Source organism: Ctenopharyngodon idella, chromosome 17, assembly GCF_019924925.1.
Source record: "Ctenopharyngodon idella isolate HZGC_01 chromosome 17, HZGC01, whole genome shotgun sequence".
NCBI lineage: Eukaryota > Metazoa > Chordata > Actinopteri > Cypriniformes > Xenocyprididae > Ctenopharyngodon > Ctenopharyngodon idella.
This window is the reverse complement of record NC_067236.1, coordinates 11,443,572-11,463,564: the sequence shown is the minus strand read 5'-3', so window position 1 is coordinate 11,463,564 and position 19,993 is coordinate 11,443,572. Positions and strand designations below refer to the sequence as shown.

At 37.2% G+C, this 19,993-nt stretch overlaps 1 protein-coding gene across 1 annotated transcript in view; it reads left to right on the top strand.

The window, feature by feature from the left end:
* The first annotated feature begins 2,618 nt into the window (after positions 1-2,618).
* The window catches only part of luzp1 (leucine zipper protein 1), a 35,904-nt gene continuing 18,529 nt past the window's right edge, over positions 2,619-19,993 (top strand). Inside the window, exon 1 of the mRNA XM_051868298.1 lies at positions 2,619-2,981. The gene's annotated coding sequence lies outside the window, so the exon portion shown is untranslated. The remainder of the gene's footprint in view (positions 2,982-19,993) is intronic.

Here is a 19,993-nt window from a genome sequence, read left to right as displayed (position 1 = left end):
TACATGATTTGTTACATTTAATTTCCAGATTTTCACTCATAATCTATATGGCAAAATAACCCTCTTAACCTAATGTTTGAAGTTTGCAACACGCAGTAGAGACAGTTAACTAAGAGATATAATCCAGTACAGCATAGATTTGAAATAGGCAAAGTTAAATTATAAAAAATACTGTTAAATGGCAAAAACATAAATAGGATAATATAATACCGCATAACTTTCCTAAAACAGGCAAGTCAGAAGCATATGGTGAAGATTATCCTTAACTATGGCAGGTGTAACTATTGGTTGGTTACACTTCAGCTACTCTGAGGCCAGTAGGCTTTTTATAGCATTTTATTTCTGCCATGTGCTTATTCAGGATCACTGCCACTGGAGAAAGAGTCGTTTTAACTGCCATCCCCAACAGAGTATATATGAAGCTTGGACTGTGATAAAGTGAGTTTGGTTCATTGATGGCTCTTATCTTATTTTAATATGTTGAAAGCAACAAAACTTATTCATTATAGTTTTTAGTCCATCTAAAACCTCTAAATACCAGCCATGACAGCATAGAAGAGTCTAGGGTTTTAATTACTATTATTTTATTTTGCCCCAGGCTGTGTTTTGTCTTGCCATGGTGGGCAGGTTTTGCTTTTTCATACACTTTTCATGTTGTAATAATAATAAATGTATGCCTGGTTCACTGAGTTCACTGAGTGCTTAAATAGTAAATTGCAGTACAAGAATGAATCTTGGCCACCACACTAATTCTGTTGCTTTCAGAAATAAATGCTTTCCTGTCTTTTTGGACCAAAAACAGGATTGTGTGCATTGGGAGTGGATATAAATGTTTGTCCTGAATTCTCTATTGAAAATACCACTGTCACGCCTTTCTTCTCAACATCAAAAAAGTGGAGCGAGAGAGTTGGTTTTCTAATGAGAAACCACTATGCATTGCTTTGAAATGACTCTAATGAAGAGTAAAAAGAATGCAATCTAAAACAGCGTAGTTGCTAAAAATATAATGGTGTTTGTGATTTTGGTGGTTGCTTGCGGCCTAAGGCTGTACACCAGCAATCAAATTCTGGTTCAGATCCTGCTTTGGAAACCCTAGGAAGTCAACTTTCTACTGGACTGGTGTTTTTTCAGTAGTGCTTGCACTATTTCTGACCACTGTTTTTGTAAATGTGTTTAAAGAGTTAGTTCACCCAAAAATGAAAAAATTGTCATCAATTCTCACCCTCATGTGGTTCCTTTCATTCATCTTTGAAACAGAAATGAAGATATTTTAAATTAAATCTGAGAGATTTCTGTTCCTTGACAGTCCACGCAACTACTACTTTTGCTTCAAAAAGTTCACAAAGAGGTCATAAAACTAATTCATATGAATTGAGCAGTTCTGTTCACTTAAACCCAGAACACACCAAGCCAACGGTCGGCCGTCGGGCAGTTTTTGTTCGTTGGCCGACTAAGTTTTCTCAGTGTCTTCCGCACCTTCAGCTGAAGTTGGTCCTTGTCGGCTTTTTTTTTGGCCGATTCGACATGTTGAATCGGCGTCGGAGCTCGTCAGTCGTTTGGCTGTTCAGCTACTGCCACCTGCTGGTACGGAAAGGCATTCTTTACGCAGGCGCAGAACGGACGTGCTACTTGGCCATCGGGTGTCGAGCGTTGGTTTGGTGTGTCGGGGCAACTTTGGACCCAGACGCTGCCGACGTGAGCCAACCCTGCAGTCTGCTTTCGTCGCCACTAGTTCGTAGGCGTCGGCTTGGTCTGTTCCGGGCTTTAGACTGAATTTAGGTTTTTATTCAAATATAAACATTGATCATAAACAGAAGCCCAACCGTACTTGCTTGATGCGCAAGAACAAACCTCATTGGTTCTTGGGAAGCTCAAACCAATGCCCCTCTCAATGGCCCTGGCTCAAACCAGAGATTCTCGTGTAACACATCAGAATTAATCTCATTGGTTCTCGCACAGCAAGCAAGAATTCTTGAGCTTCCGTTTACCATATCTGATGTGTGTGTTGATGAATGTTCATAAAGCGATCATGTTTCTTTAGAAAATTTGGACTAAATCAGTAATTCTTGGATAGTTTTACCATCTCTTTATAAACTTTCTTGAAGCGTCAAAGTAGAAGTTGCGTGGAATGTAATAAATAAAATTTCTTTGCAAGCACAATATACATTAAAAAAAAAAAGATTTATACAAAAACGATAATAATTGAATAAAACAATACAGTTAAGGGTAAATTATTATTATTATATTTGTTACACTATATCTGGGTGGTAATGTTAATATCTTTTTTTTTTTTTTTGGCATGGTGGAATAATTAATATAATTAAAATTTGATTAAATACTATTAAAATGCCATTTAAAACATTTAGAATCATATGAACTACTTGCATAGCTTAAATGTTTTTTAATGTTTTTTAATATTTAAATGAGAATATTGCTATTGTCATATGTTGTTTTTTTTATTTACGTTTTTGCATTATCCATTGTATTTTTTTGTAAACTCTCTTCTATATAATTTCATATTCCATTTCATTTATTTACATTTTTATTTTTAATGTTTTAAAACTGTATTAATTGCAGTGCTAAAAAATAAAGTCCAGCTTGTGATGTGAACTGGGTTTCCGTTATTCCTCAAGCGTCCTCTAGAGCTCGGCGCTTGTCTGATCCATTCTCTTCCCTCTTCGGGGAAGGCGGGACCGTATTAGCCGGGCAGGGCGTTCTTTCCGCGGTCACAGGCGGCGTAGTCGTTCTAGGGGTGGGTCTTTCTTGGCAAAGGAAAACCCACCTTTTTCATTGTTTGGATCTCGAAGGAATGTGATGGTTTGATCTTGCGGCGCAAGGGAGGGGGGTGAGTGAAGGAACTAGCGAGGACCCTGCTGAGAGCTGATCTATTCATCCTCAAAAAGTCAAACGCGACTGAGTAGTTTGTCCTTCCAGAGACCTACCTCCGAAAAATTCTCACCATTCTTCTCCTGGTGCACAAGGTAAGAGAAAACCGAAGCGGGGCTATTTAGCTAGTTTAGTGGAAGTGGAGCTGAATGGTCGAAGCTTGCCCCCAGACACAACTCCAAACTGCGGCAACTTTGCCACCCTCCTCCCCCTCCTGTTCGCTGCAGCGCAGGAGCTCGATACGCCGGACTGCGGTGATTTTAGTCAAGCTATTTTGTGGCTGATGTAGGAATGGTAGCCTCGTAGCGATGCGGTTGTAAACTTAACCGGGACTTTCCAAACGACGGATGTTTAGTAGACGAGCGACAACCGAAACATAATGGAGTATGTTCTGATTTTAGGGGGCTGAACCAGAGATTCCCTCAGTATTCAGATTGTGATGTTTTACGTCAGCAGCATCGTACTATGTAGCGAAATAAAGTTTACATTCACAACATTTACGCTCGATTTCCACTTTATTTGTCGCTCGCGAGCATTGAAATGTCAAATCAATTTAACTTTCTCGCCACGTATACCCGACGTATCCTAGAATATTGTTTTCAAACAGGAAAAGTCGCTTTCTCTGAGAACAATACCACAGAGTTTAGGAGAACTTGTGTCGGTTAGACTTTAAATCATTTGATTTTATTCCTACAGAAAGCAGTTACCCTGTGCTTAACGCTGAACACGTTTTTTCCCCCTGCGTTCCTACAGAATATTGCAAGAAAGTCCGGGGTGGGACTGTGATTATGAAGTTCATGTTAGCTTGTCAGGTATCCCGTGTTAAACTTGAATTTCTGTATCGTAACGTGTAGCTTTTTTGACGCAGTGTGTGTCTCGTCCTGCACTACTGTAGGCACGGACACGAATAGAAAATGTATTTCAAGCCGTTGCTATTAATGTTGACAGCCGTTATTAGAGATGCGAGGTGCGTTCACACACGATGACAGGCACAATTAAACGCGTTTGATGTCTATAAACAGAAGCTTAACCTTACATGGCTCATATTTAGGCCTATATTTGAAGTGGAAATTCCTGTTTTTGCCTTGGCCTAAAAATCGGGTGTTTATTTTTGACCTGCGTACTGTAAGGGAATGGTGGGATGTCGACTAGAGGTCAGGAAGATTGAGGCAAGAATGTGTTTTAGCAGTCTTAGCATATTGATGCGTGTTCATGTCCGAGATTATAGAGACATACATTTTTATTCATCTCAGTGATTCGAGTATTTTGAAGTTGTTCACCAAAAGGGTTTGTTCTGATTTGTTCAGTTACATCGTTACGCCAGTAGGTGGCGAGACGTAAGTGCCCGCATTTCGTACTACTACGTAGTATGCGAAAAGTATGGCAGATAAGCAGAATGGCTGAATACTAAGTATTTATGAAACAGTAACAAAATTATACTTTACTACTTAAATATGAGGCAATTACTTCACTATCCCATCATGCCACGGGAGCTGAGGAGTCATCAGATTTGAAATGTAAACAAATAAATAAATTCGATTTGTTCACAAATTAAAAAATCCTAGTTAAATTGGTTGTTCATGAAACAAACATTTCCCAGTTTATTTGCTTGGTTCATGAACAATATATTCCAGTTCATTCAGTTTGTTCACGCATAAAATGTCCCAGTTTATTTGTAAACGGAAATTAAATGTCTAGTTCAATGTCCAAAACAGTAGGTGTCTCTCTTTTTGTACTTATTCTATGCAGTTTTGTAATAGCGTGAGCAGTGTGTATACACTGAAAATTGCAACAAGAAAAAGTGCACTTTAAATACCCAGATGATGCTCTAATTTAAAGAGGCTGTATGTAGAATTCAGAAACCCTCGTTATTAGTAACGTTAAGTGAACTGCAGCCAGCAACTTATACATGGAGAAGTTCTTTTTTGTTCTCCGCTTAGAAGTAAATATGAGGTTGGAAATATTTTTGCAGCGATATACTGTTAACAAACATCCAGACGCTGCCCATGAGAGCGACGAGGGCTACGTTTAGATGAACGTAAATATGTGCTGTGCGCTTCTCTCTTAACATAACAAAAATGACAGCGGTGAAAAAAACAGTAGTTAAGAAAGCATCTGATCATAGCAATGTGGATATGTTTGCACCACCTCTGCAATTCACCGGCATAATTTCGACAGATGAGGTGATTAAAATTACACTGTTTGATGATAGTTTGATTATAAAGGATATTTGAGACTATAGACTGTATTGATCTGGATATGTGAGACTAGTTTGAATTAATCCCACATTGACATAATAGTAAAGAATAGCTCTTTCAGCATTATTTTGAACATTGTACAAGCAAGCATTAGTTTCATGTGTCACTGAATGGAAGAAAGGCTCTCGGGAGTGTGTGTAAACATTCAGATGTCACATTTCCCGGCAAAAATGTCCCAAAACCTTTACATAAATATCAGTCTACAGGCTTTCATAGACAACCTAGGAAGTCGGTGAAGGTCTCAAAGTTTCGTTACAAACTATTGCCACATTGGCAATAAAAAAGAGATTAAAACATGAAAATTCTTACATATAGCCCGTTTAACTGGGAAAAAAAATTGGAATGTTGGACATTTCACACACTTACCTAGACAGTAGAGTGCATAGTATATAGTAAGTAATTTGGGACACAACTAATGACTTGTTCAGTAAAGGGGGACATTTTCATTCAGTAGATCCAAGATGATTTTCACTCAAATGCTATTGGTTTGCACTATAGTTCGTCTTTAAAGGCAGGAAAGCAGTTGCATGCTTTAAAAGAGAGAGAGAGAAACTTTACTGAAAGAAAAAAATGAGTCGTGTGTGAAAGAGAGTGTTTAATTGTTTAATTAAAAGACCCATTGAAAACACTTATTCGTTTATGAACAAAACACTGCTAACACATATACACATGAGTATTCATTTGTCAGGTAAGCTGCAGTGGTGATGGTTGGGGGGTTGGGGAGCTGACAGAAAAATGAAACACTAAGCACAGAGAGAACAGCAACCCCCATACAAGCTCCATTACATTAGGCAGGTGGGGCCCATAAAGCAGAGACAGGGAAGAAGAGTACAGAGAGGACCTGTCATGACCTGTCCCAGACTCAAATGTAGAGCACTGACGGCTTTCCAGTAATATAGTTATAGTGACTCCAGAACACTTGTCTATGTGTGTTTAGTATGAACATAAACTAGCCCATTCAACTAAATAGCGCTACAGTTACTGGCACTTGATAGTTTACAGGACTTCTTTTACCTTTAGACTTAGACTGTCTTGCTCTATCCCTGGGATTTTATGGAGTCAAGATCAAATATTTGAACTTTCCTGTGAGTGCTTTGATAAAGCAGCATCTGTGCTTTAATGCTTTAGTTTGAGATGCGTTCAGTGACTGACTAGAGAAGAAACAGACAGAATTAGTTTGTTGGTTTCTAAATGGAAGTCAAAGGGATTGTTTAAAACCAAGGGGAGATTCTGTGTTGTCTGGAGTTGATGCTTGTAAAAATGCAATTGAAAGTAGTTTTACATTGACTGAATTTATGATTGTGCTGTACCTAGTTTCACTTTTGTACAGTTTCTTGGTCCTCAGGGCTGGGCTGTGACCCAAAGAATGGGTGTTACAGGTTGTTCTGATAAGGTTGCGGACAGGAGAAAAGACCATGTTAATCATGTACTATATATTTAGACATTTAGATAATCCCATTTTTATTATATATATATATATATATATATATATATATATATATATATATATAAATATTTAATATACACTGCTGTTCAAATGTTTGAGGTCGGTAAGATTTTTAAAATATTTTTGAAGTCTGTTGTGCTCACCAAGACTACATTTATTTGATGAAAAATACAGTAAAACAGTAATATCGTGAAATATTACAAATTAAAGTAACTGTTTTCTATTTTAATATATTTTAAAATGCTATTTATTCCTGTGGTGTCAATGCTGGATTTTCAGTCATATGATCCTTCAGAAATCATTCTAATATGCTGATTTGCTTCTAAATAAACATTTCTTATTAGTGTTAGAAACAGTTGTGCTGCTTAATAGTTTTGTAGAAACTGAGATACATTTTTTCTAGGATTCTTTGATGAAATGAATACTGCTTTTATTTGAAATAGAATATTTTTCTAATGTAAAAGGCTCAGTATGTAAGTTTTGCCGCTCGAGGTCACTTTTTTAAAACAATATCAAAGGCGTATCTTTATGACACCGTGAATGAGAGTGGAATCATGGGAGTTGTCGTCTTCACCTCCACAGTCAATGGAAAGCAATCCGAAGAAACAGAAGTCATGTTCGTGGATGAGCTAATGTATTAAAGTTTTATTAACGTTATTGTGGTATGAAGCAGGGCAGGGCCGAGAGCCTGGGACATTTTACGCTGCTGTTTTTATTCTGAATATATGCCACTGTCAGCCGCTACCACTCCTTTCGCTTTGTTGTTTGTTTATTTACGATTAATGTTACTTTTAATGTCTGCCTCCTTCTTCCCTGAACTTTGTTTCAGTTATGTTTGATCACATAAATTCACATTATTTTATTTAATTCTAATGAAACGGCTGCAAATGCTGAATTACTACTCAAACAGGTCACATTATTTTAAAAATTAAAATTGTGGGTGAAACTTTTTTTTATATCGCAGACAAAAAAAAAAAAAAAATCAATTCCGTCTTTGCTGAATGAAGGTATTAATTCTTTAAAAAAATCTTACTGACCCCAAATTTTGAACAGTGTGTATATATATATATATATATATATATATATATATATATATATATACTGTTCAAAATTTGGGGTCAGTAAGATTTCGATATCGATATCAATTCTTAAATCCCAAGAATCGATTAGTCTAGTCTGTTTTCAGTTGATGAATGAGCAGAATATGTAGCGCCTCCCATCCAATAAATCACAATAATCTTTGTACTTTGTTACTTTTAATATGAAGCAGCTTGTAAACAGTGTCACATAACGTCACATTTACCTCAGAAAAACTTGAAAAACAGTGACCATAAACTCATTAGTCAGCTAGAAAAGTGAACTCTAGAAAGCAACATTCTAATAAATATAGCTATGCACCGTTACATATTCATTGTAATTTTTAATATTCTTCAATATTTGTGTTTGAATAAATCAGTTATGACAGCCGCGATTTAAATGTTTATATTTCAAAAAACGAATTGGAGTAGAAATATGATTATGTAATTCTAAACTTTATTTATAATAAAAACATTGAGTGTAATTTAAGTGTTTGTATATAAGTTAATTTAACCTTCAGTATTATTATAGTAGTACCAACTGACTTACATGTGTAGTTTACAGCATTAGTTGAGAGATTTTTTTCCTCTAGAAAAGTTGCCATGTACTGTAACTGAAATACTACATCCAAAGAAGCATGTGAATAGTAATCGAATCGAATCATGAAAATTTTCAATACCCAGCCCTATATATATATATATATATATATATATATATATATATATATATATATATGTGCAATTTCATCTGTCACTTCATAGATGCTAAGGAATTTAGGCAGATTTGATAGGTTGTGTAATATGCTCATCCTCTCAAAAACATCAATAAAAACTATAAGGTCAAAAAAAAAAATGACCCAGACAATATTAAGCATTAAGTATGGTACTGTGTTTGGTTGCCACTTGTAAAATCTAAAAAAAACCAAAAAAAACAGCTGAGAGCCACTGTATTAGTGTATGTTCAGCTGGAAATATGGACTGTAATCTAGAGCCGGATGTATTCACTTTCTGCCAAATGCGGGCCGACAATCTTGTGTTGTTCTTTGTCTGTTTCTGTCGTATCTTATCTCTGTCTGTCTCTCGTGTTTCATGACCTGCTATGCCATTTCACTTGTCTCTCACCTTAGAAGAGCAAAGGTTGTTTTATGATGAGCTGTTATTCTTGGTTATACAACAGTACATGTGAAATTTGTCAGCTGAAACAGGATGGGTGGGTGTTCATGTGAGAATGAAGGAAGGGGCAGTTCTCGCCCAAGAGAAAATTAGAAGACAATTTGCACGATGATCAAGCGACGAATACCGGTGTGCTGTAATTCCTGCCCTCCCTCTTCACTGTTCTTTATAAGCAGGTCCTGCTTCTGGTTTTGCCAGTCTGCTGATTGCTTTTCCACTCGGTGGAAACATGCAGAGAAACGCTTGTGATGGTTATCGGTGTCCAATACGAGTAATTACCAGACTTAGCACCAGACCCAGGGATTATGGACAGGCTAAATGACTAGTCTGAGGTTTAAATTAAATATTGCGGTTCACTCCTGTTGCTCCCTCTTTTTTTTTTTTTTTTTTTCTCTTTCTTTCTTGTTCATAAGAACTGATAGATTCTGACACTGTTTTGTCAGTATGTATCTGTTGCAAAATCTCATTAATCAAAACAGTTTTAGTTTTACAGGGACATTGTTGGACAGTTTGGTACTTTACATGACATTATTGTTCTCCTTTCTCTGTGAGAATGGGGGCTTTGAGTTGACACTTCTCCTCAAATTAAAAGGAAGTGAAATTTGTTGTGCATTTTACCAGATTTACCAAAATGGTAAAGTCATTAAATGTCATCGGCAGATTAGCTTTTGATAGTCTGTAAACAAATTCCCATCCCATCCCAGCACTGCCACTGACATTAAAAACCAGTTGTTTATTTTGAAAATGACCATTTTATAGTGGAATAATATATACAATCTTGAAAAAAATGACATAACTCTTTTAGTAATACTCTGCGTTCCTGCGAACTGTGACACATAATGAGGTGTTTATTAGAAGGATGACCAAATCTGGTGCACAGCTGAATGTCTCTTCATTTTTGTGCTGTCAGGGAGTGGGAGAGCTCGCTTACAGACATCTAGCTTGAGGAAGAGGTGTTAAAGTGTGAACACAAGAAGATTACAGCAGCTCCTCCTACACACACAAACACACACTGAACCAGTCCAGCTGTCCCAGTTCGCCCTGAGGACTGATCTTCATACACGACTCAAATCAAGAATGCTTCTTCTATGACTATGTTTACGCCTGGTTTTAAAGGGATCATGAAAAATTCTGTCCTTACTTATTCTCCCGTATGTTGTTTCAAACCTGTATGATACAAAAAGATATTTTGAAAAACTGTTTCTGTCCATACAAAGAAAGTCAATGGGGTCCAAGTTGTTTTGGACCCCACTGTCTTTCATTGTATGAAGAAAAAAAAAACAAACAAAAAAAAAAACATTTTACAAAATGTGTACTTTGTGTTTCTACAGAATTGATTTGTAGCCATCTGATCACAAGTGTGCTAATTCAGGTGTATACGTGGTCCAGAATGTTTTGTAATAGGCAGTCACAAATCACACTTGTAGTGTATACACTAAAAGGTGCGGTCACATTTACCATTGTTTAGTAAATGTTTGAAGGCGATATCCAGTCACTTCAATAAGAATCCAAGTGATTAGGAATTTTGTGTGAGGGTGAAAGATTTCCCCACGCAGATTTCACATTGTGTTCAGGTTGTTCTCACAAATTCCCTGTGTTGACCAACAGATAGCTGCTTGGTTTGAAAGTGACTTCTGTGTGAGCTGTGCTTCACATCACTATGCTTTTGACAATAGACAGTAGACATCACATTCGCTAATGTGACTGCACATTAATCTGTCTGTCCGTTTGAGAGGTAGGTTTAAACAGCAGTCGCATCACCCAAGATGGATCTTAAAGGGTTAGTTCACCCAAAAATTAAAATTCTGTCATTAATTACCCTCATTTCGTTCGAAACCCATAAGACTTTAATTCATCTTCGGAACACAAATTAAGATATTTTTGATGAAATCAGAGAGCTTTCTGATCCCCTATAGAAAGCAACGCAAATTACCACTTTCAAGGCCCAGAAAGCATTGTTAAAATAGTCCATGTGACTACAGTGGTTCAACCTTAATTTTATGAAGTGATGAGAATACTTTTTTTTGCGAAAAACAAAACAAAAATAACGACTTTATTCAACAATTTCTTCTTTTCTGTGTCAGTCTCCGATGCTGTTCATGTGAGCACCACAACGCATGCGTGTAGTGCTGACGCAGGAGCCAGGCAATACTGAGCTGGCGTTCTGACATAGAACCCGGAAGCGCTGCACTGTGTTTACAATGTGAAAGCATCGGAGACTGACACGGAAGAGAAGAAATTGTTGAATAAAGTTGTTGCGTTTGGTTGTTGGTTGTTGCGAGTTGTGATGGTGAGGAAATTAATCGGTTAATCAACACCGGTAATACCGGTATCACCGGGATTGGGGATGGGGGGGTTCCCTCTTTTGCACCTCACTTTTAAATCGCTAATTCGAAAATAAAAAAGACTGAGCGTTTTCAATTAATTTCTATTGAAGTTGAGTTTCCATAGGAATGAACTGAAAACGGTCCATGCCAGTAGACACGCACAGTTATGTATGCCCGTGCGGCCGTGCCTATTTTACTTTCGCTTTCAAATTAGTGGCAATTCGACGGCGACAATTGTTGTTTTTCTTAATGAAAAGCACAACAACTAGAAAAACAGCTAATCCTTTGCAGGTTCCCTGTTAGCATTGGGTTTAAATCCAAAATATTGCAAAAATACAAAAATCTTCCGCCATCATCTTGTCAGTCAGCTCCTCACTCTCATAATGGATGAAATCTGAATACTCCTGCTGATCTGTGCTGCGTCTCTCGTTCAGCTCATGCGGATTTGAGCAGATGCATTTAGTTTTTAATTGCAGTGTCTGTTTTCTACCTGAACTAAATGATTTTTATTACTATAAAAAAATCAAAAGGACAGTGGGCGCCGTGCCGCGGTGGGGAAGTAACGTAAACAGTGTTGCAGCTGAACACCGGTAACACCGTCAACACAGACTATCGCAGTAGAATCTCTGCAAGTAGCCTAAACTGTGTTCTGAAGTCTTTTTTTTTTAAATTTTGATCTTTGAAAGGGAGAAGATTCCTACATGTCTAGTTGATGTTGTGCCACAGATTTTAAGTTATTATATGTGTGCCCTGCTGTGTCTCAGATTAACATTTGCCATCATTCTGTCTAGTGTCAGATAGAAAACTGTTTTCAAAAATCTATTTTTTATTATGAATACATTTTGTTTTTAATAGGTTTTCACTGGCATAATGCAATTTTGTGCAGATTTTATTTACTGTCATTTAATTTATATTATTTATTATGTAAATTGTATGATTGTATTATTGATATTGTTCATTGGCCAACTTTGTTATAGGCATCAGCTATTAAAGAATCCACGTCAGTTGACCACTATTAGAATGGAAGAGCTCACAGCAATTACAAAGAGGCACACAGCAAGAGTTGATATCCTAGGTACTGCACTGCATCTGGGATTGCCAATGCGCTTGGATTTGCTCAGACCTGCTCCTCCTATGATGTTTTACATCATAGAAACTATTTGTAAGAAGAGCTCATCAGATTCCCCAGCTTTAAGCACTCAAAGTCATCTGTCTTTTCTCCTCAAAAACGCCCTTCCCTTTTCTCACTCTTACCTGCGCACAAACACGCCCGTGTTTACATTTGAGCATGTGTACAGAATACAGAAGGTTTAGTGTGCATGAAAGAGCAGGTGTGTATTTTACACTTGGAATTAGGATCTGTGTTGGTGACCCGATTACTAGTGGTCAGCCATGACAGATCACTGCTCACACCTAGTAGTAATGTGCATCTCTAATTAATCAATCAGCAAATTATTCCTCATTGACCTTTGACCCTGTTCCCCCCACCCCCCCGTGACGCTGTTGAGGAGTGTTGGTGCGAGAGTGTGTGTGTATGAAATATCTCTTAAGGTCTCCTGAAATAGCAGCTGAACCAAGATGATGCACACACAGCAGCCCACATGCTCTGTAATAGTGTAATGTTCCCTCGGTGTCCGGGACGGCACGCTGGACACAGCTGTAGCACTCTGCCGCTGCACAAAAGTGATTATATTTAAGTTCATTAGCTTCTGTGCATGTTTGTATTGGGTGGAGATGATGGGGAATTCCATCAGTGATCTGGCTAATGGAGCTCAAGCACTGTCCTGATTTCCTTCTCCTGTCTTGTAAAGTCTAGTGTGCTACAGAAGGCTAATAGTCCTCTTACAGAGTTTTTCCCACCTTTAGTCTAAGAAAGAATCACTACAAATCACTTGATTTGTGTTGGCTATATAAAATGAAGCAACACTGAAAATATTGCAATGATTTGAATGCATTTTTATATAGATAGTAAGGTTCTTTAAAGGATTAGTTCACTTTCAAATAAAAAATTCCTGATAATTTACTCACCCCCATGTCATCCAAGATGCCCATGTCCTTCTTTCTTCAGTTGAAAAGAAATTAAGGTTTTTGATGAAAACATTCTAGGATTATTCTCCTTATAGTGCACTTCAATGGACTCCAAACGGTTGAAGGTCAAAATTAGTTTTAGTGCAGCTTCAAAGGGCTTTAAACGATACCAGACGAGTAATAAGGGTCTTATCTAGTGAAACAATCGGTCATTTTCTTAAAAAAAATACAAATGTATATGCTTTATAAACACAAATGATCACCTTGCAAGTGCTTCGCCATTCAGCCTTCCGTATTCTTCAAAAAGCTTACGTCTGTTCTACTTACGGAAAAAACGGAACTGGCGCCGCGTTCGTTCCGTAAGTTGAATAGGGAAGGTGTAGGACATACAGCATAAGCTTTTTGAAGTGTTAAAATGTTTCAGTAAAAATATATATAGGTAAATATTCCTATTTATCACCATGTATTGTTACATATCTGTCACATCCAATCGCAGACATATCTGTTGAGCATGTGAACGCAGTGACCAATCAGAATTGTTTAAGTTAGTCAGAATCCGCTCAACACCACCCAAAATGGTGGAGTTTTTGCTCAGCGTGAGTTCTGCATGCTTACGAATCCTTTCATTATAACCAACAAAATATAAACACGATGTCAATAAGAGATTCATTGCACAGCGTAGACAGATTAATTGATTTATAACAGGAGTTTTTGCAAGAGTGTACCTCGCATTGTAATCAACAGCTTCAGTGATTATAATGGCAGCGATTTTTGCTCGCTTTCTGTATATAGTATATATTTTTTCATACTACTAACTGCATGCAATGTTTCTGGATTGACAACTGTATTTAAATGCACAATTGAATTCATTTGACAGTAATAACAAGTCATTCACCTAGAGACATTTTACTTATAAATAGTTTTAAGCACTTTGTCTTATTATTTGTCCTGACAGTGATTTTTTTTTTTTTTTTTTTTTTTTTTAATAAATAGGATAAGTTAATATTACAAACTATTTCTGCATTTATTTTGGATTTGTCAGTACTGAGCTCACAGTTCACATGAATGGGGTACTACTTTGTACTGTGTGTGTGAATGACTGTGTTCGTCCGCCAACACCGAAGACCTTTTTTGACCCAGGAAAAACCCTGTTGTGTCCTACCAAAAGTCACATCCAGTGATCCCGGATTCCCTGTTTCTTTACCATGAGGCTGTTGGTTTTTCATTCTGTGCTGCACTGCCTATTTATACCCTCCACATGGAAACACAAGCAGAGACTCTCGGGTCCAGCACTGACCTGATTTCCAGCAGAGAGGTTCAGGCATGGGCAGGGAAAGAGTCCGTGCCCTTCCTCCCTCTGCACAGTTTCTCACTGATGCATGAACTCTAGTTTTAGCTGACGTTTTAGCCACGTTGCTGTCTACACACAGTACTATAAAGTTTAGAGTGAGTGTTATCAAATAAACAGTGAATGAACCCATCTGTCAAAGATCTGACAGATAAAAGACTTTTTACGGAGTGAGCCATTGCCTTTATAATACTTGTGTTTACTGTACTCCAAGTGTAATGCAGCAAGAAGAATTTATATAAAATTTCCTTCATCCCGAAGCCTGCCATAACCATTATGTGTTTACGCTTTATAGAGGACAGCAACACTCAAATGTTTGAGTGTACTTGGGCCCTGTCCTAAATATCACAATAAGCCCTTGCAGTCCACCCCCAGAGTCTGCACTTTGACGTAATGCTAGTTAGTAGTCTAGGTTAGTAGTGCTCTTTGGCCATTATGATGTCCGCAAGTTCACATCAAGTTCACCATTTGGGACATTGTTTAAGCTTGTGTGAGACAGAATGATTATTAAACCAAGATCATGTCACGTGAATGCTGCTTTTTTTCGGTGTTCCTGTAAAATGTCTTTTTTCTTTTTCTGTTTTTTTTGGCCAATATTTTGGTACACCCCCTACTTTTTCAGTGGCCAACTCTTGATAATGATTTCCTGAATAGAATCGCAGAAGCCGCTCTTTTAGTTACAGTTTAGCTGCTCTTTTAGCAGAAGTTACACTTCGCTTTTGCGCTGTATGCGCCTACGTTCTGAAACAGACCTAAGTGTTTTCCACCCTACACACATCCTCACAACAGACGCAAGCTTATTTTTGTAATCAACTACATGCAAACCCTTAATCTGTTTAAAAATTGATGGGCCTAATACATTGCCCAGAGGGATGCCACATATCAAGCTAATGGTAACAGCATTTGATTGGCATTTTGAGGTACTATCTTTGCTTGGCATTACAGGGGTCCAAGACTGAGAACTGTATCCGCTGCATCCATTTTCTGGTCATGATTCAGCATCATACTGTAAAACCATATATGAAGAACAACCCCTTTTGAGGAATAACTTAACACATCCTTTGTCTTTACTCTCACTACATGCCTCTAGTGTGGTTTATCCGGGGACAGAGGAACTGCACTATCTTTTATTAGAGGCAGCATAGCTCTGACCTGTGAACTGTGCAAATATGTTGAGACTGAGGCTGACGCACTTTTGGTCTGCTCTGGTTCGAGGTCTATTATATCTTATCTCTGATAGAAAACATGTTTCTACTGTGACACTCGATTGTAAACATTTTCCTGGGTTCTGTAATGGTTTACATATGGTTGGGAATTTTTTGCCGTTTGAAAGGGCAGTTCAAGCCTAAAGCTCTGCCCTGCATGTCCCTTCCTGTTCAGATGTCATGCCTTATATAACTTACTCTACTTTTACTTTTACACCTGCAAGGTGATGTAAAAAAAAAAAAAAAAAAAACAGTTATTTTATTAGGACGACCCACTGAGTTCTGTGGACCTGTTTCTGTCAAAAAGTAAAACCTCACAAAAAGCAGTGTAAGATCTCAGAACCAACTTTTTGTTTTTGGTGTAGACAAAGCCAAACATATTCAGGACATCTTCCAAGAATGTTCTACAAAAGCTCTTTTAAGGCATAACAAAATAGAAATGACCTCTAGGAATGGCACACATTGTGTGCAGATGTTCAGAATATTGTTTTCCCTATTTTGAAGAAAATTTATTAGAGAAATAGACAAAATGTTAACATTAGGAATAATGTGTGACTGGATGGAACAAGACTTTCACAGTCAAAATAGATTATTGTTTCCATCTGGATTGGTTTATTTATGATTAATTGAATACTAAGCTCCACTACGTCTCTTGGTTGTTTGCTGTTGAAAAATAAACTGCCTAAAGAAGACTGTCAGACATATAGTGGACGAGATGGAACCTAAAACATGGGAATTCAAAACATTTTAAAAGGTTCAAGAGCAGGGATCTTTAAACTTGTGTCATATTACTTTCGTGAGTCTGAATCCTCTGGACTGGCTCATATATTTATGTCTGAGGCCTCAGGGGAGATTTATCAGGTTTGTCCAAGTCTGTAAGGGCCGTTCTCTCTCTTTTCTAGTCATCAAAGCCATGAGTTGTCAGCTCAAACCAGGCAGTGCAATGATTTCTCTTCCCTTCTTTCGTTCTCTCTGTTCTTGAGGTATTTTTGGAACTTAATGAAAAGAGAAATCTGAACTGCTTGGCCTTAAAAGGGATGTTTGGGTCAGCTGAGTGGAAAGTTGTGTTATTAATGCGTTTGACGTCTCTCTCACACTGTGTTTTGTTAAAGGGGCTGGAGAACACAGGAATGCTCTGGGTTGGATGGTTAAGTTGGGCTGGACTTGATCTTTGGGGAGGGAGAGTGGAAAAGGGGCATAGTTAGCATTTTTTAGAAGCCATTCCAGCTCACTTCAAGGTCCACATTTTGCCCACTGGGACATGCTATGGATGAGGCTTGAGTAACACTCAGAATTCTGTTCTGTACTGAGGACTTGAAAGTAACTTAAAAGAGTATTTACTAGAGAAAAACAGCATGAGTTTTGCCCATTAAACAAATCTCTCTGTCTCAGCAGAAACTTTAGGTTTTAACAGCTCATCATGTGGATACTGATCTCTTTCTTGTGTCTTTCCCTTGTATGATCCCATAGATTGTTCCAGAAATTGTACTCAGTTCCTGAAGAAATATTTTGACTGTATGGGTTGACTGTGTTACAGACCATTTGCATGCTTATTAAAGAATGGATAAAGAAAAATTATTGTTGAGATTGGAGCGTATTGGTGGTTTTCCATGATTATTATCTATAATTGTGATGAATTATAAAATATGAGCTGCAGAAATAAGTCTGTTTGTTTGAGGTTGACTTTATGTATTGCCTTTGTGTGTAGCAGAGAGAGCTTGTTACAGGTTGATTTGTGAGGGTCTGTTTTGTACTTTTACTTACACCTTGAATACTTGTGAGTGTACATAATTTATTTTAAAATTAAATCTTTTTTTTCAAATACCATGAATTATTTATAGTCGTGCAGGTATATCACTTTGTAGGCCAAAACGCAGAAACGATGTAGCATTTTAGCATTTCCGGTTCATCATAGAAGAGGAGTTTTCAAGACATTGTATTTTTAAAATGTTTTTAATGTATTTTTGAATACATTAACAGACAAAATGACTATCATGTCACTGACCCACTTTGTTGTTGTGTAGTTAAGGTGCTGTGTTCTGCTGTGGTTAGTTAATGTCTGGCCATCTCCATGTGTCACTGCAACAAAACTGTTCTTATCTCACTGAAAGAGGAGTGCCTCTGCTGCTGCTACTGAATGAAATGATAAAAAACAATCACTGATGTCATCGTCTCCCTGACAACACACACAGGATAAGACCAAGCTCTTAGAACCCTTGGTGATGCCTGGTGACCTGCGTTTCCATTGGAATGGCTGCCGCACATATTCTGAGACTGACCATCCCACTTCTTTTCGATTGGTGTCAAGGTAATTGGATTAAAGCTGTCAGTCTGTCTGAGTTGGACTAAAAGGCCTGAATAGAGTTCTTCCTTCTTGATCTATACTGACAGTTTTTAGACACTTTTATCCCCCCACCCCCTATTTACCAAACAAGATATTTATTAATAAGATATTATTAATATTGTCCTATAGAAGGAAGGAAAGGAAATTAGGAATAATAAAAAAAAATGCAATAGATTTTATTAGAATACACATAATGATACATAATATAAATAAAGTAAATGATACATAACTGTTTTCTATTATAATATATTTTAAAATGAAATTTATTCCTCTAATGGCAAAGCTGAATTTTCAGCAGCAATTATTCCAATATTCAGTGTCGCATGACCCTTCAGAAATCATTCTAAAGCTCTATTCGGACGGGACTAGTTTACATGGAGGTCGTTAGAGAAATTTGTGTTTTACAGGCTTACTTTGTGATTTTAATCCTGACCGAATCTGCCATGTCTGTGTTTTTCTCACACAACCTCAGTAAAAATTCCAGAGCAAATTACCCAGTGTTTTTCGGTTAACTCAACGGTCCGAATGTGAATGTCTGTGATTGCCAGTATTGTATTATCCTAACGCTTCTCCTCATGTGTTTTTTGACCTACCTGAGCTACCGTTTGCCCACCAATCTTTAGCATTATTTCATTTCATTTCAATATGGAAGATATCTGACAGAAAAATAAAATTAATAAATAGAGCCAAATCACGAATTTTTTTTAATATCAGTGTTATCTGTAAGATACTTGTCTAGATTTCTCTGCTCACTTATGTGGGTTTATTATAAACAGGCACTTCTAAACTTTTGTGACGTTTATTTTTTTTTTAAATTTTATATCTGTATATAATTCATAAAAAAAAAAAAACATATTCGTCATAGGTGATGCACGCAAGCACAGCAGATGAACTTCTGTAAAGCCCACATTTAGAAAACACACACTCCCACCTCTGTAATAAACACAGAGATGTTAGTCCCATCTGAATCGGTATATGAAATCACAGACAACGGGTGATTTAAAAAATTGTAGCTCAGACATTGTTTAGAAAAATAGTCCCGTCCGAATAGGGCTTTATTTGCTGATTTGGTGCTCAAACATTTCTTCTTATTATTATTATTATTATTATTATTATTATTATTGAAAACAGTTGTGCTGCTTAAAGGGTTAGTTCACCCAAAAATAAAATTTCTGTCATTAATTACTCACCCTCATGTCGTTCCACACCCGTAAGACCGTCGTTCATCTTTGGAGCACAAATTAAATTTTTTTTTGAAGAAATCCGAGGGTATCTGATCCACACATAGGCAGCAATCATGGTTAAACATGGTTAAAATAGTCAACGTGACTACAGTGGTTCAACCTTAATGTTATGAAGCGACAAGAATACTTTTTGTGCGCAAAAACAAAACAAAAATAATGACTTTATTCAACAATTTGAACCGTTGTCATACGTAGTGAACTCAGTGCAGGCTTCCTTGTTTACATCCGAACGCCAACTCAGTATTTCATTTCATTTTTGGATGAACGAACCCTTTAATATTTTTGTGAAAAACTATTTATTTTTACATGAATAGATAGTTCAAAAGAACAGCATTGTTAACAATGTTACATTTTTTACTGACACTTTTGATCAATTTAATGTGCCCTTGCTGAATTCAAGTATTAATCTAGTTTAAAAAACCCCTTTTGAACAGTAATGTATTTCTGTGTCATGTATCAGGCTTACAAAGGTCTGTCTCTCTACAGCAAAGACACATAGGAGACAAAACTAGATGGAAAGATAGAAATCAAATGGGTAGATAGAGGTTAAAGAGCGTCTGGATGTATGTGAGAGAGGGAGAATGAGGGGCGGTGCAGGCACCTGTATCAACATCCTGAAGCTGACTTTCATAAATCCTGTGCTGTGGTTGGTGGGAT